This window comes from Saccopteryx bilineata, chromosome 2, assembly GCF_036850765.1.
Source record: "Saccopteryx bilineata isolate mSacBil1 chromosome 2, mSacBil1_pri_phased_curated, whole genome shotgun sequence".
In the NCBI taxonomy this organism is placed as follows: domain Eukaryota; kingdom Metazoa; phylum Chordata; class Mammalia; order Chiroptera; family Emballonuridae; genus Saccopteryx; species Saccopteryx bilineata.
This window is the reverse complement of record NC_089491.1, coordinates 64,870,385-64,884,114: the sequence shown is the minus strand read 5'-3', so window position 1 is coordinate 64,884,114 and position 13,730 is coordinate 64,870,385. Positions and strand designations below refer to the sequence as shown.

The following is a 13,730-nucleotide window of genomic DNA, read 5'->3' as shown; positions in this document are numbered from 1 at the left end:
TTGTATATTGGCTTAAAGGTTTGGATTTCTACACTATAAAATGAGGCAGACTGGGGACTTGCTCTCTCTCGGTTCTTGAAATTAGTATTGGAAAGGAGAGATAGCCAAGATGGCGGAGTGCTCCCTGATCAGGCAGTGGTGCAGTGGATAGAGTGTTGGACTGGGATGTGGAAGACCCAGGTTCGAGACACTGAGGTTGCCAGTTTGAGTGCAGGCTCATCTGGTTTGAGCAAAGCTCACCAGCTTGGACCCAAGGTCGCTGGCTCAAGCAAGGGGTTACTTGGTCTGCTGAAGACCCACGGTCAAGGCACATATGAGAAAGCAATCAATGAATAACTAAGGTGTCACAAAAAAAAACTAATGATTGATGCTTCTCATTTCTCTTTGTTCCTGTCTGTCTGTCCCTATCTATCCCTCTCTCTGACTTTCTCTCTCTGTCTCTGAAAAAAAAGAAAAAAAAGATGGCGGAGTGCTTTAGAAGAAGCCAGTTTGTGCAGAGTTTGTGTCGAGAGAAGGAGATGGGGAACAGAGGTGAATAAGGCTGGTGAGGTAGAAACCTTTGATTCTAGGAAACTTGGATGAATCAGTGGCTTTGGGATCCCTGAATGGAGAGGGAAGTGTTTTCCCACTGTGTGTATTTCTCTCCCACTGAGTGCAAACTAGGATTAAAGGTAATGACCCATCAGTTTTTGGCTCTGTTGTTTCATTACCATCTGTCCGAATCAAATGTGAACTTGCACGGGCCAGGCATCTGTGGTGGTGGCCATGGCTACTAACCTGACAGTTATGCTATTAATTTGATATTCAATTAAGATAATAGGTTTTCAAAGTTTAGAAATTGGTTTTTAAAAATTTAGTAAGTTTTGGAATTCATAAAACATTTACATAGTCCAGTCAAAAGTATAAAACAGCACAATAGAATTCTCATGTATGGCCAGTAGCTGTAGCCACTATCACAGCTGCCTGGCCCGTGCAGGTTTGCATTTGATTTGGACAGATGGTAACGAAACAACAGAACCAAGAACTGGTGGACCGTTACTTTTAATCCCAGCTCTCACCTGGCAGGTGAGAGAATTCAGGGCTCCCAAAACCACTGAGTCATCCAAATATTACTAGAATCAAAGGTTTCTACCTCACTAGCCTTATTCATCTCTGTTCCCCATCTCCTTCTCTCTGCACAAACTCTGCACAAACTGGCTTCTCCTTCAGCACGCCACCATCTTGGCTGCCTCTCCTATACTATGCTGATGACAGGAACCGAGAGAGAGAGCCCCTGGTCTCCCTTTTTTTTTTAGTGTAGAAATTAAAGCCTTTAAGCCAGTACACAAATAAGGAAATCTCTGATACAAAGCCACTTATCTGAGGCATAAATGGAATTCCTCGTAAGAGTGCACCATCTCACATCATACAACAGTCAAGGGTGTGGGGAAAAAGATTTTAGGATTAAAAGGGTGGCAAAAGCTTAGTTTTAAAACTAAGCCTTAGGCTATAAGGACCCTGCCTTCTTACAGCCTGTCCCCCACATGCAATGCAAACTATAAGTGGCCAAACATACATCATATTTGCAAACTTATTCAACCCATGTAAGGCCAGTAGCCATGGCCACCATCACAGCCACCTTGCCCATACAGGTTAGCATTAGTTTCGGAAAGATGATAATGAAACAATGGAGCCAAGAACTGGTGGGCCATTAGCTTTAATCCTAGCTTGTACCCAATGGGCAAGTAAAAACACACACTGGGCTACAAAACCCACTCATTCAGTGCTCCTAAAGCCACTGACTTATTTGAGTTTCCTAGAATCAAAGGTTCCTAGCTCACCAGATTTATTCACCTCTGTTCCCCATCTCCTTCTCCCTGAACAAACTCTGCAAAACTGGCCTCTTCCTCAGCACTCCACCATCTTGTCTGCTTCTCCTGGCCCCCTCTACATGGCCTTTTTCTGCTCTCCTCTCTAATGCTAATCTCAGGAACTGAGAGAGCAAGCTCCTGGTCTGCCCCACTTTATAGTGTAAAACTAAAACCTTTAATCCAATATACAAACAAGGAAGTCTCTGATACAAAGTCACTTATCTGAGGCATGATGGGATTCCTCATGAGAGTTCACCACCCCAGGGCGGTAAAGGCTTAGTCTCAAAACTAAGCCCCAGGCTACAAGGATCCTGCCTGCCTACAGCCAGCCCCCAACACACATTAATATAATCACGCCCATCTCAAGCAAGAAGGGCAACCAATATTATCACCTGGGCGACGGGCTTCCACATGGGCAGTGCCATCTTTAACAAAGTGAGCATAATATATTTTATCTGCCCAACAATCCACATCTCATTTTAATCTCCATCTCCTCTCGTCCTTTACTCACCTTCCTCTTGTCGTATATAACAATGTTGGGCAGATAAAATGTATTATGCTCACTTTGTTAAAGATGGCGCTGCCCACGTGGAGGCCGTTGCCCAGGTGATATTAATGTGTGTCTCTGTGGGTTGTTCTTGTTGTTTTTTTACAGGAACAGAGAGAAAGTCAAGTCAGAGAGAGGGATAAATAGGGATAGACAGACAGGAATGAAGAGAGATGAGAAGCATCAATTATCAGTTTTTCGTTGTGACACCTTAGTTGTTCATTGATTGCTTTCTCATATGTGCCTTGACCAGGGGCCTCAGCAGACCGAGTAACTCCTTGCTGGAGTCAGTGATCTTGGGTCCAAGCTGGTGAGCTTTTTTGCTCAAGCCAGATGAGCCCACACTCTAGCTGGTGACCTCGGGGAATTGAACCTGGGTCCTTCCGCATCCCAGTCCGACACTCTATCCACTGCGCCACCGCCTGGTCAGGCTGTGGGTTGTGGCCAGGCAGGATCCTTGTAGCCTGGGGCTTGGTTTTAGGATTAAGCCTTTCCCACGCTTTTTGATGTGGGGTGGTACATTCCCATCATGCCCCAGATAAGTGACTTTGTATTAGAGACTTCCCTATTTTGTATATTGGATTAAAGGTTTTGAGTTCTACACTATAAAATGGGGGCAGAACGGGAGCTTGCTCTCTCGGTTCCTGAGATTAGCATTAGAGGAGAGAGCAGAGAGGAGAGCAGAAAGGCCCTGTGGAGGAGGCCAGGAGAAGCAGCCAAGATGGTGGAGTGTTGAGTGAGAGGCCAGTTAGTGCAGAGTTTGTGCAGGGAGAAGGAAGGAGATGGGGAACTGAGGAGAATAAGTCTGGTGAGGTAGAAACCTTTGATTCTAGGGAACTCGGATAAGTCAGTTGCTTTGTTAGCACTGAATGTGAGTGGGTTTTGGAGCCCAGTGTGTGTTTTTACTTGCCCACTGGGTGCAAGCTAGGATTAAAGATGATGGCCCACCAGCTTTTGGCTCTCCTGTTTCTTTGCCGACCGAATTCAATGTGAACCTGCATGGGCCAGGCAGCTGTGATAGTGGCCTTGGCTTCTGGCTTTACAAACAACTAGTAGATATCTATTAGTGTTTGGTTTATTCTTTTTAGAAAATATATTTCAAGATGCCAATGTGAAATCACAGAATGTGGAGTTGGAAAGAAGTGTATAGCAACACACTACTATGACATATTTCTACCATGCAGGTATAACATGTAAATAACCTCAAGGGTATAGATAATAGTAAAAGGCCATAAAAATTGTAGGACTTCAGCCCGCTGGGAACTACCAGTGTGGCTTGGAAAAAACCTACTTAGGACAGAAACTTATGTCAAGAGGAAGAGGGAGAGGTTGCTGAGAGAAGCAGAGAAGATGTCCTGAACCTTCTCCCTCAGCTTCCATTGATCAGAAGTAGAATAAAGGCAACAGGATTAAAGGGGAGGGAGATCAGGTGATAAGGGGAAAGTATGACTAATGTATTGCTTGCTGATATGGAAAAATGGCTAATTTCAGTCAGTATATTCTTTTTCTTTTGCTAATTAACAAGCAGGAAGAAAGGGGCAATCTAGAACTCTCTAGCCTAATTTCTTTTCTTTTTTTTTTTTTTTTGTATTTTTCTGAAGCTGGAAATGGGGAGAGACAGTCAGACAGACTCCCACATGCACCTGACCAGGACCCACCCAGCCCGCCCACCAGGGGGTGATGCTCTGCCCACCAGGGGGCAATGCTCTGCCCCTCTGGGGCGTTGCTCTGTCACAACATCAGAGACACTCTAGCGCCTGGGGCAGAGGCCAAGGAGCCATCCCCAGTGCCCGGGCCATCTTTGCTCCAATGGAGCCTCGCTGTGGGAGGGGAAGAGAGAGACAGAGAGGAAGGAGAGGGGGAGGGGTGGAGAAGCAGATGGGCGCCTCTCCTGTGTGCCCTGGCTGGGAATCGAACCCGGGACTTCTGCATGCCAGGCTGACGCTCTACTACTGAGCCAACTGGCCAAGGCTCTAGCCTAATTTCTTAAAAGTCCATTCATATGTATTCTTTTGTGTTTTCACAAAGGTCAGGCACACAGTTTCTTGGTGTTTGCATCCAAGAAACATTCACTCAGGTCTTTTAACTAAAGTTCCCCAATCCAAGTCATAGGAGGTTCAAGGTTAGATGGGTGATTCCATACGTAAAGCCAGTATCCAAGGCCATCATCACAGCAGCCTGGCCCATGCAGGTTCGCATTGGATTCGGACAGTCGGTAAGGAAATAACGGAGCCAAAAACTGATGGACCATCATCTTTAATCCTAGCTTGCACCCGGCGGGCAAGTAAAAACACACACTGGGCTCCAAAACCCACTCACATTTAGTGTTCACAAAGCTACTGACTTATCCGAGTTTCCTAGAATCAAAGGTTTCTAGCTCACCAGACTTATTCACCTCTGGTTCCCCATCTCCTTCCTTCTCCCTGCACAAACTCTGCACAAACTGGCTTCTCACTCAGCACTCCGCCATCTTGTCTGCTTTACCTGGCTTCCTCCACATGGCCTTTCTCTGCTCTCTCCTCTAATATTAATCTCAGGAACCAAGAGAGCTAGCTCCCGTTCTGCCCCCATTTTATAATGCAGAAATAAAAAAACTTTAAATCCAATATAAAAAATAGGGAAGTCTCTAATACAAAGTCACTTATCTGAGGCATGATGGGATTGTACCACGCCACATCAAAAAGGGTGGGAAAGGTTTAGTCCTAAAACCAAGCCCCAGGCTACAAGGATCCTGCCTGCCCACAGCCCACCCCCAACACACTTTAATATCACCTGGGCGACAGGCTTCCATGTAGGCAGCACCATCTTTAACAAAGTGAGCATAATATATTTTATCTGCCCAATAATCCACCCCTATGCTCGCTTTACTACCCACAATCTACACCACTGGCATCCCTGTGCAAGGAAATTAGGCACATTACACAAATTACAACAACATGGCAAATCATACAATTTCAACAATCACAAAGGTACACTTCACCAGTCTCTGAGCACTTTGCCCAAAGTGCAAAATGTCCTTGGCCTTCTTTCTAGTCATGGGAAAAGCTTCCCAGGGCAAGGGAAGGGCTTCTAGCAAAGCCATCCCCCACCCCCATCAGGGTATTTCACATTGTCCAAAATCCATAAGTCCATTTAACAAAGGAGCCAGTGCCCACTCCGGTCGTAGTCCAGGAAATCAGTCCATGCACATGGGGCATCAGCCACCATCCTCATCCCTGCTGTTCTGGCAGGTCTTACACTGTCCCAAAGAGGAGCACATGGTAATGGCAGTCAGCATTTCCATCTCTGCTCTGGAGAGCATGATAGCGTCCAACCCTATGTCCCAAAATCGCAGACCTACCGGGAACATAGCAAGTATCTGTTGCTGCTGGGTTCTCATCTTCTGGAGACTGCAGATTGCAACTCCAGCCCGATTCTCCTCATCCTCCAAAGAGGAACTGAAAACACCAGCTCCTACTGCCAGGCTTGCAGCCCCGGGCCTGGCCTCAGCCCTGGCCCCGGCCTCCTGCCACTGCTGGCTCTTCACAACATTCAGAGCAATCTGCAACTCGCGAACCTGTGATTTCTCCTCCAGTAGCTGCTCCATTTCCAGGCGAATCTCGCAAACCTGATCGGCCTCCTTCTCTAGCACTTCTTCCAGCTCCAGGGTCAGCATCTGTTTCTCCCACGTTTGCCCCAGCTCATTCCACTGCTCGGTTTGCAGGTCCTGGGCAGCCTCTTCCACAGAGCTCTTGGTTTTTTCACACATGACTGTAAAAGTCAGCCAGCCTACGGTCCCCAAAAGGACAGCCATGGGGAAACATAACAGCAGCCAGTCCTCTACTCCACCACTCAAAGGTGGTAGTGGCTCCTTACAGATCTGTATTGAATCCTGCTGACTATGCCAAATGTAAAGTCAGTATCCAAGGCCATCATCACAGCAGCCTGGCCCATGCAGGTTCGCATTGGATTCGGACAGTCGGTAAAGAAAAACCGGAGCCCAAAACTGATGGACCATCATCTTTAATCCTAGCTTGCACCCAGTGGGCAAGTAAAAACACACACTGGGCTCCAAAACCCACTCACATTCAGTGCTCACAAAGCTATTGACTTATCCGAGTTCCCTAGAATCAAAGGTTTCTAGCTCACCAGACTTATTCACCTCTGGTTCCCCATCTCCTTCCTTCTCCCTGCACAAACTCTGCACAAACTGGCTTCTCACTCAGCACTCTGCCACCTTGGCTGCTTCTCCTGGCTTCCTCCACGTGGCCTTTCTCTGCTCTCTCCTCTAATATTAATCTCAGGAACCAAGAGAGCTAGCTCCCGTTCTGCCCCCATTTCATAATGCAGAAATAAAAAACCTTTAAATCTAATATACAAAATAGGGAAGTCTCTAATACAAAGTCACTTATCTGAGGCATGATGGGATTGTACTACGCCACATCAAAAAGGGTGGGAAAGATTTAGTCCTAAAACCAAGCCCCAGGCAACAAGGATCCTGCCTGCCCACAGCCCGCCCCCAACACACATTAATATCACCTGGGCAACAGGCTTCCATGTGGGCAGCGCCATCTTTAACAAAGTGAACATAATATATTTTATCTGCCCAACACCATACAAAAAATAGTTAGGAAGTAGTGAGTTTTAGAGTATTTATTACCTTTGTTTTTGACATAATTTACTTAGTTTTACATTTACATAATTTTATTTCACCATCCAGTGGGCTAAAACCACTTCTTCTCCAATTATATTTCTTCTAGCCTTGGAGAGATGGCCCTCTTCTAAGTTTTTCCATCTTTGGGTAATGTCCTCAGAGCTGGTGTATTGTTTAGTATTCTTTTTATATCTCTAGTTACTCCCTTGCTAGAATAAGTAATTTTTTTTTTTTTTTGCATTTTTCTGAAGCTGGAAACGGGGAGGCAGTTAGACAGACTCCCACATGCGCCTGACTGGGATCCACCCGGCACGCCCACCAGGCGAGGATGCTCTGCCCATCTGGGGGTCGCTCTGTTGTGACCAGAGCCACTCTAGCGCCTGAGGCAGAAGCCATGGGACCATCCCTGGCGCCCGGGAAAACTTTTCTCCAATGGAGCCTTGGCTGTGGGAGAGGAAGAGAGAGACAGCGAGGAAAGAGAGGGGGAGGGGTGGAGAAGCAGATGGGCGTTTCTCCTGTGTGCCCTGGTCGGAAATCAAACCCGGGACCTCCGCACGCCAGGCCGATGCTCTACCACTGAGCCAACCGGCCAGGGCCAATTCTTTTTTTTTTTTTTACAGAGACAGAGAGAGAGTCAGAGAGAGGGATAGGGACAGACAGACAGGAACAGAGAGATGAGAAGCATCAATCATTAGTTTTTCGTTGCGACACCTTAGTTGTTCATTGATTGCTTTCTCATAGGTGCCTTGACTGTGGGGCTACAGCAGACCGAGTAACCTCTTGTTGGAGCTAGCAACCTTGGGTCCAAGCTGGTGAGCTTTTGCTCAAACCAGATGATCCTGCACTCAAGCTTGCAACCTCGGAGTCTTGAACCTGGGTTCTTGGCATCCCAGTCCAACGCTCTATCCACTGTGCTACCGCCTGGTCAAGCAGTAATTCTTTATATCAGACTTTCCCTGTTTAAATTACTCTGTGATTTCTTTAATGATATATCTCCATCCCCAGAATTAACCCACTCAGTCATGATGCATTATCTTTACTGGATACATATTATTCAATATACTGCTCACAAAAATTAGAGGATATTTCAAAATGAATATGAAGCAATAAAAAAAAGAAGCATTTGATTTTTTAAACAAAAACATCAGAAAAGCAAATGACAAGTCAAAGAACATTGTTTGATGTAAAAAAGATTCAAAATTAACTTTTATTTCATTGATGAAAATACACTATACAAAAGGCTGAAAGTACTGGAGTATCTGCACGTTCATGATTGCCCTAATTTTTGTGAGCAGTGTATTAGATACATATATTTTGGATTAAATTTGTTAAGTTTTACTTGTATATTATGAGGGATACTGGTGTACAGTTCTGTTTTATTTTAATATCTTTGTTTACTTTGGGAATCATGGAAATACTGGCCTCATAAAATGATTTGGTAATTGTTGGGCAAATAAGTTTGTAAAATGTGTTTTTTAGGTTTGCTCGCTTATATTTTGCATTGACCTGGGCAGTGCCATGTGTGTGTAGTCTGAAAGGCTGAGGTGCTTGTCCTTGGGGTGGCAGATTGCAAATTGAGGATTAACTTCCTGTTTAGGAGGGGCCATTGTATTGCTAATGTTTGCTGGAGAAGGAATTTTTTCCCCAGCCTTGGTTTTGGAGGAAGAGAAGGAGGGCAGATGTGGCACTGAATCTGAGGGGCTGTGGGAGCTCTGCTGAGGCTGGTGGGAGCCTTTGATTCCAGGAGGAATCCACTGTTTCTTTACCATTTGCCCAAATCCAATGTGAACCTGCGTGGCCACGACGGTGGCCACTGGCCATATGTCTGGTGTAGTCGGCAGAATTCAGATCAGATCCATATGGAGCTGCATCCAACCTTGAGTCGTAGGGTAGAGGACTGGTTGTTATTATGGTTTCACATGGCTGTGTTTTGGGGGACCATGGCCTGGCTGTTTTTCACAGCCCTGCGAGAAAAAACCCAAAGCTCTGTGCAAGAGGCTGCCAAAGGTCTGCAAACTGAGCAGCAGCAATGGCAGGAGCTGGAATGGTCACAGGAGAAAGAGGTGCCTGTATGGCCAGTATCCACAGCCATCACCACAGCCGCCTGGCCCATGCAGGTTTGCATTGGATTTGGACAGATGGCAAAGAAACAACAGAGCCAAAAGCTGATGGGCCATTATCTTTAATCCTAGCTTGCACCCAGCAGGCAAGTAAAAACACACACTGGGCTCCAAAACCCACTCATTCAGTGTTCACAATGCTACTAACTTATCCAAGTTTCCTAGAATCAAAGGTTTCTAGCTCACCAACCTTATTCACCTCTGTTCCCCATCTCCTTTCTTCTCCCTGCACAAACTCTGTACAAACTGGCTTTTCCTTCGGCATTCTGCCATCTTGGCTGCTTCTTCTGGCCTCCTCCATGTGGCCTTTGCCTGCTCTGCTCACTAATTTTAATCTCAGGACCCAAGAGAGCAAGCTCCCGGTCTTCTTCACTTTTTAGTGCAGAAATCAAAACCTTTAATTCAATATACAAAATAAGAAAGTCTCTAATACAAAGTCACTTATCTGAGGCATGATGGGATTGCACCACCCCACATCAAAAAGGGTGGGAAAGGCTTAGTCTTAAAACCAAGCCCCAGGCAACAAGGATCCTGCCTGCCCACAGCCCGCCCCCAACACACATTAATATGACCTAGGCCAAAAAAAAAAAAAAAAAAATCACCCAGGCAATTGGCTTCCATGTGGGCAGCTCCATCTTTAACAAACTGAGCATAATATATTTTATCTTCCCAAAGTGCTGATTCTGGAACTGGAGGGATCACTGGAAAAGGAGGCCAACTGGGTTCATGAGTTGCAGATGCAGGCTGAGCACCAGTGGCGCGCAGAACCGAAATGGGCTCTGGAGAAGAAGGCTACGTGGGTTCATGAGTTGCTGTTTGCCCTGGACGTTGAAATTTGACAACAGCAGTTGTTGGAGGAATAACTGTGGGTTCAGCTTCAGACCGTGAGCTGGCAGCTGCAGGAGCCTAAGATGGAGCCATGTTGGTGGAGTGGCTCTGAGTCAGCGGGAGCAAGTGTTTCCAGCTCCTCTTCTGTAGATGAGAAGGTTTGGGCTGAAGCTGCCATTGGCAGACTCCAGAAGGTAAAAACCCAGCAGCAAAGAGTACCTACTAAGACCCTGGTAGGTTTGCTGTGGTTGTGGGACATAGGGGTGGATGGCATCATGCTCTCTGGAGCAGAGGTGGAGATGTTGGCCACCACTGCCACGTGCTCCTCCTCTGGCAGCATCTTCTGAGCTGCCATGATGGCAGGGATGAGGCCTGAGGCCTGAGGCCCCATGTGAACCTATTTACCTGTAATGGACTTTTACCTTGGTGCTTTGTACAGACAGCTAGGCTGTCTATCATGGACTGAGTCTTGGACTGTGATCAGAGGGGGTCATTGGCACCCTTGTTGGATGGACATGCTGTTTTTGGACAGTATGAAAGACCCTGATGCCGGGGGCAGCTCTGGTAGAGGCCTTCTTGCATTGGAATGCACTAAGGACACTTGTAAGGTTTCCATGGACACAGCCCTGAGGCCCTCCCACCTACCGTGAAGTAGGGGGCTAGAGATGGGCCTCCAGTTTGTACTTTAGGCAAAGTGGTTTGAGCGATATTGTGAAGGGCACCTTTGTAATTGTTGAAACTGTATAACTTGTGCTGTTACTATAGTTTGTTTATGTAGTGTGACTCATTCCTTGCACAGGAATACCTGCGGTGTAGATTGTAAAGTGGGCAAAAGGGGTGGAATATTGGACAAATAAGTTTGTAAAATGTGTCTTTTATTTTATTTTATTTTATTTTCCATGTGGGATGGTTGATATTGAGCCTGCATGGAGCAAGCTGGCCCCAGACTTCTCAAAGTCCACATTTCTTTGCCTCCAATTAAAATGTGTCTTTTAGGTTTGCTTGTTTATATATATTTTGCATTGGCCTGGGCAGCATCATGTGTATGTAGTCTGTGAAAGGCTGAGGTGCTTGCCCTCAGGGTGGCAGATTGCATATTGTGGATTACCTTCCTGTTTGGGAGGAGCCATTGTATTGCTAATGTTTGCTGGAGAAGAGATTTTTTTCACCAGCCTGGGCTTTGCAGGAAGAGAAGGAGAGCAGAGGTGAAACCAGAGCTGAGGGGCTTTGGAAGCTCTGCTGAGGCTGGTGGGGGCCTTTGATTCCAGGAGGAACCAGAGAAGATTTCCCAGGTTGTGGAACCGGAGAATGCATCAGGGCTTTGGGAGCTCTGAATGAGAGGGAGGTGGTCTTTTCTGCTTGTTTGCTCATCCGCCGGTAGGAAACTTTTATAAATGGAATGGCCCACCATGTTTTGGCTCCACTGTTTCTTTACTGTCTTGCAGAATCCAAGGAGAACCTGCATGGCCATGATGGTGGCGGCCACTGCCATACAGTGCTTCCTCCTCTATTTTCTTAAAAGTATGTATAGGATTGGTATTATTTCTTTCTTAAATAATGTATGGAATTCATTAATGAAGTCAGTTGAGTCTTGAGTTTCTTTATGAAAGTTGTTCAATATGAATTCAATTTCTTTCATTGCAGCTGAGCCTGTCAGATTTTCTATTTCTTCTTGGTCAATTTTGGTAATTTGTGTTTTTCAATGAATGTCTCTATTTCATCTAAGTTGTCCAATTTATTGGCATAGAGTTGTTCATAATATACAGTTTTTATTCTTAATATCTTTTATGTCTGTAGCGATGGATGTCCTCTCTTTCTCTGCTGATATTGGTAATTTGTGTCCTCTCTTCATATTTTTCTTGATCAGTATAGTCTGGGTAAGTGTAAGGCCAGTAGCCACGACCACCATCACAGCCATCTGGGCCATGCAGGTTCGCATTTGATTCAGACAGACGGTATTGAAACATCAGAGCCAAGAACTGGTGGGCCATTACATTTAATCCCAGCTCACACTCGGCAGGCAAGAAATACACACAGTGGGAAAACACTTTCTTTTCCATTCAGGGCTCCCAAAGCCACTGACTCAACTCATCTGAGTTTCCAAGAATCAAAGTTTTCTACCTCACCAGCTTTATTCACCTCTGTTCCCCATCTCCTTCTCTCTGCACAAACTGGCTTCTCCTTCTGCACTCTGCTATCTCCTCTGCAATATTAATTTCAGAAACTGAGAGAGAGAGAGAGACAGAGAGACAGAAAGCCCCCAGTCTGTCCCGTTTTATAGTGTAGAAATCAAAACCTTTAAGCTGCCTGACCAGGCGGTGGCGCAGTGAATAGAGCATCAGACTGGGATGCAGAGGACCCAGGTTCGAGACCCCGAGGTTGCTAGCTTGAGCGCGGGCTCATCTGGTTTGAGCAAAAGCCCACCAGCTTGAACCCAAGGTCGCTGGCTCCAGCAAGGGGTTACTCAGTCTGCTGAAGGCCCATGGTCAAGGCACATATGAGAAAGCAATCAATGAACAACTAAGGTGTTGCAACGTGCAGTGAAAAACTAATGATTGATACTTCTCATCTCTCTCCGTTTCTGTCTGTCTGTCCCTGTCTATCCCTCTCTGACTCACTGTCTGTCACTGTAAAAAAAAGAAATAAAGAGTAATGGCGGGGTAGGAAGTGATACCGATAAATCTCCCCCAAAACTCAACAAGATCTTCAACCAGAAACAGAAAAACCTATACTTGGAGCTTCCAGATGCTTCGCAATACACCCAAAGGTATGATTGAGTGAAAAATTGGCTAAATATATAACCAAACCCCAAAGGAAATAGGGAGTAAGAAATGCTCCTCCTTCCTCACTAACCTAAACAGGGCGGCTTTCTCTGGTAACTGTGAATATAGAAACTGAGGCGGGCAAAGGGGGTGAATAGATCCAGGCCGCCGCAGCACAAACGGCCGAACCAGGCTGTGGCACAGAGATCCAAGCCGAGGAAAATCTGATCCTGTGGCAACCCAGGCAATACAAGCTAACACTTGCGCCAAACCCAAACAAAGAAAGAAAAGCAGAGCGGCCATTTTACCCGGTCTCCTGGTCGGTGCGCAGTTAGTGGGCGAGAATTTCTTCCTGGGAAAGCCACGCACGGGAGGGAGTGAGAACTAATTCCAACGGTGGAGATTTTCCGTGCTGGAGGGTGTTTCACTCAGAGGGAACCGCGGCCAGCCTCATATCCTGGTTTGCGCACGCAGATAAGGAGTGAGCAATTCCTCCGAGTGCCTCGGCAGTGCGCGCCCGTGTTATCGCACAGAGGGGCAGAGTCAGGGGCCTTTGTGTGGGCCAAAGCGGAATCTTGAGCCGCCCCAGCGCCTTGCAAAAGCCACGCATGGGGACGGAGTGAGACTCAATTCCAACGGTGGAGATTTTCCGTGCTGGAGGGTGTTTCACTCAGAGGGAACCGCGGCCGGCCTCATATCCTGGTTTGCGGGCGCAGATAAGGAGTGAGCGATTCCTCCGAGTGCCTCGGCAGTGCGCGCCCGTGTTATCGCACAGAGGGGCAGAGTCAGGGGCCTTTGTGTGGGCCAAAGCGGAATCTTGAGCCGCCCCAGCGCCTTGCAAAAGCCGCGCACGGGGACGGAGTGAGACTCAATTCCAACGCTACAACTTTTCCCTGCGGTTGGGGGTTTCACTCAGAGCGTGAGACTGCTGGCCGGATATCCTGGTCGCAGACAGTGAGTGAGAGTTTCCTCCAAGCGCCCCGGAAGTGG

General features: G+C 46.7%; 1 pseudogene; it reads right to left on the bottom strand.

The window, feature by feature from the left end:
• Positions 1-10,875: 10,875 nt before the first annotated feature.
• Positions 10,876-10,976, bottom strand: LOC136327541 (small nucleolar RNA SNORA38; annotated as a pseudogene).
• Between the last annotated feature and the right edge of the window lie 2,754 nt (positions 10,977-13,730).